The sequence below is a fragment of the Oncorhynchus mykiss genome, chromosome 3 (genome assembly GCF_057628025.1).
Source record: "Oncorhynchus mykiss isolate SJ-2025 chromosome 3, ASM5762802v1, whole genome shotgun sequence".
Taxonomy (NCBI): domain Eukaryota; kingdom Metazoa; phylum Chordata; class Actinopteri; order Salmoniformes; family Salmonidae; genus Oncorhynchus; species Oncorhynchus mykiss.
This window is the reverse complement of record NC_143024.1, coordinates 72,529,136-72,532,750: the sequence shown is the minus strand read 5'-3', so window position 1 is coordinate 72,532,750 and position 3,615 is coordinate 72,529,136. Positions and strand designations below refer to the sequence as shown.

The window sequence follows — 3,615 nt, the reverse complement described above, 5'->3', positions numbered from 1 at the left end:
CTTAAAAATCCTTTAACCTGTCTCCTCAGTGGAGAGATTTTGAATATCAAGATTCCATTCAGTGGCAAACCCTGTCATCAACTGGCAGAAGGGACAAGACCTCATCGATAACAACGGATACTACCAAGTCATCATCACAAGGTCATTCACATCGCTCGTGTTCCCCAACGGAGTTGATAGGAAGGATGCTGGTTTCTACATCGTTTGTGCCAAGAACAGATTTGGCATTGACCAACAGACAGTTGAACTGGATGTTGCAGACGTGGCCGACCCACCACGTGGTGTCAAAGTAAGTGATGTTTCAAGAGACTCAGTCTCTCTGAGTTGGAAAGTACCTGCTAATGATGGTGGAAGCAGAGAAACCAGCTACGTTGTGGAGAAGTGTCCCACAACAGCTGACCGATGGGAACGTGTTGCCCAGGCTCGTTATACTCACTACACTATCACCTGTTCAGAGGAACCAGGTACCAGTTCAGAGTCATAGCCTAAAACAAATTTGGTCAAAGTCAACCATGTGAAGTAAGCGGTCCCGTTACAACAAAGGAGTCCTTGGCTATGACAGCGAGGTTAGTGACAGAGATGTTCCCAAGCCAAAGGCTCCCCATTCAAGTGCCAAGAATGTGCATAACAAGTACATGTTTGCTGAGAAACTGGGACGTGGCCAGTTTGGTATTGTTCACCGTTGTGTTGAGACCAGCTCTGAGAGGACATACATGGCCAAATTTGTCAAGGTGATGGGTGCAGATCAAGCATTCATCAAGAAAGAAATTGCAACACTGAACCTGGCCAGACACAACAACTTCTTGTGTCTTCATGAGTCCTTCGACAGCACTGAGGAATTAGTCATGATCTATGACTTCGTCTCAGGTCAAGACATCTTTGAATGCTTCGGCACAGGAAACTTCAAACTGAATGAGCGTGAAATTGGCAACTACATCAGACAAGTATGTGAAGCTCTTGAGTTCTTCCACAACAAGAGTCAGGGTCACTGACATCAGGCCTGAGAATATTGTGTACACCACAAGAAAGGGCAGTTAAGTCAAGATCAATGAGCTAGGACATGCAAGACACCTGACTCCTGGGGACCAGATCAAGGTTCAGTACACTACAGCTGAGTATGCTGCCCCTGAGATCCACCAGAATGACATGGTCAGCAGTGTTACAGATATGGCCAGTTGGTGTTCAAGTCTATGTCCTATTCAGTGGACTCAATCCATTTACTGCCGAGACTCCTCAGCAGATGATTGACAACATCTCAAAAGCTGAGTACAGTTACGACGACGAAACCTTCAAGGTGCCTACTGTTGAAGCATTAGACTTTATCAAGAGTGAACTGAAACGCATTGAGTTTGAAGAAAAAACTAGAACCGTGAGGAAAGAGAGAACTACAACTTCCCATGTGGCAGGTAGTCTAGTGGTTAGAGTGTTGGGCCAGTAACCGAAAGGTTGCTAGATCGAATCCCTGAGCTGTTGTTCTGCCCCTGAACAAGGCAGTTAACCCAGTGGGTTAAGAGACCGTGGAGACCGTGGAGACCGTGCAGGTGGCCAAAGTTGACTACCTGGCAAGGTATGAATCAAGAAAAGCCATTCTGAGATCCAAGAGGAGATCAGTAGAAAGGAAGGAGTATGCAGCCCTTCAGCTTTGACCATACCCCATGAGTCACTGTGAGGTTGCGTTCCCATTGTGTGCCATGCGGTCAGCATGCTAAAGTTAAGAAGCAGTGCAGCTTGGTTGGGTTGTGTTTCGGAGGACGCATGGCTTTCGACCTTCGTCTCTCCCGAGCCCGTACGGGAGTTGTAGCGATGAGACAAGATAGTAACTACTAACAATTGGATACCACGAAATTGGGGAAAAAAAGGGGGTAAAATTAAAAGAAAATTTAAAAAATAAAAAAAAACATTAAGAATGTCAACAAAGGACAGAACATCAAGTTGACATGTGAGAACCTGCCCCTGAAATTGAGTGTCTTAAAGACAACATCATGGTGAGTAGGCTACAAAGAGTTTTGTAAATAATGTTTGATTTGATTTCTTAAATTCAATACAACAGAACTGTATTCATCCCATCAGGGGCAATCAGAAAAAGCAAGTCCGGTTACAAATATCACTAGATACTTGAATAATAAAAAACACAAACTAATACTTTAATTCGGTCTCTCTCCTTACAGGTATCTACAACCTCAAACAGGAAACTGAGCTGTTCAAAAAGTGTATACACTCTGGAGATTATTTAGGCCACAGTTGCAGACAGGGGCAAATACACCATCAAAGCCAAAAACAAATATGGACAGTGCTCTGGAACATCATCTCTCAACATCACCAGTAAGTTATCAATACATTGTTTAATTAAAAGCTTACAGTACATTGCAAAGCTTACAGTACAAAGCAAAGCTTTCCCAATATTTATGAAAAATTCAACTTGAGTCGGTACATTTTACTAACAGCTTAAATTAAAGACTAAGATTTCATTTTCCATGTGTTATTTGTTTATATTCATACAGATGGTCTTGAGTATCTCCATTGAGAATTGACCATTTAGCCATGTACTTCATCATTTGCGTTGTTCGCACAGCTCTTGTTCAAGAACCTGCCAAAATGGTTATAAAGGAGCAAAGTGCTGCTGCTGCCAGCTTGCACAGTGACACTTTCTCAGCCACATCAGTCCATATGGCTGAAGCATCAATGACGCAAGAAGGCTCTTTCCAAAGCCAATTTGAAAGCATGTCTGCTGCTAGCACATCCGCCATAACATCTGAATCAATGGTATCTATGAGCTTCAGCAGTATCACGGAAATGTCCAGTGAAATGATGTCAAGTCATGCTATTTCAACTCATGGCTCCTCAATGAGCGCTCTTATTCATGGTGGCGGCAAAGGTGAGATGCATTTCCCTTGCCCATATAGTGTACTGTATCTAGAATTAGTATAGTCTTGAGTTTGTTGTTCTTCTGCTTTAAATGACAAGTAGAGAAGTGACATGGTATTAATTAATTCCTTTCTTTTTTTATCATTGCTTCTAGCTCCCAAAATCAAATCTCTTCCAGAGGATACCAGCATTGAGCCAAGAAAGACTGAGCATGTCCTGTGCTTTCTCTGGACACCCAACACCTGAGATCGAGTGGGTCCACTCAGGGAAACAGTGTGATGAAGAGCGTGACAGGTTTCACATTGAGGCCACCAAGGACCTCACCACCCTCGGCATCCCCTGTGTGAAGGAAAACGATGCCGAAGCGTACACCCTCAAACTGTCCAACGAGCTTGGATCTGCCATGGCAACTGTCAACATTCATATTCCATCCATGTAAAAACAATACTTTAATCATTTCTATCCCCCATTTTCCCCCCTCCAGCACCTTTTTATTTATTGAATTATCAAAATTAATCTTTACTTGATAAAGACCTGGATTTATGTTCTTGTAAAAAAAAAAATGTATATATACCAAACTTGACTAAGTCTAAAGTTGTTATAAAATGTGCCATATTTGATAATTATGACTCTAGGTCACCAGATAATTCTGACTTTTTTTTAAGCACTTTTCTGTGACATGTACATAATGTATATAGCTGAATTTAACGGTTATGGAAAATGTATGCATTGCTATTTATGACAATATTA

General features: G+C 42.1%; 1 pseudogene; it reads left to right on the top strand.

The window, feature by feature from the left end:
* Positions 1-635: 635 nt before the first annotated feature.
* Positions 636-3,304, top strand: LOC118944682 (SPEG neighbor protein-like; annotated as a pseudogene).
* The last annotated feature ends 311 nt before the right edge of the window (positions 3,305-3,615 follow it).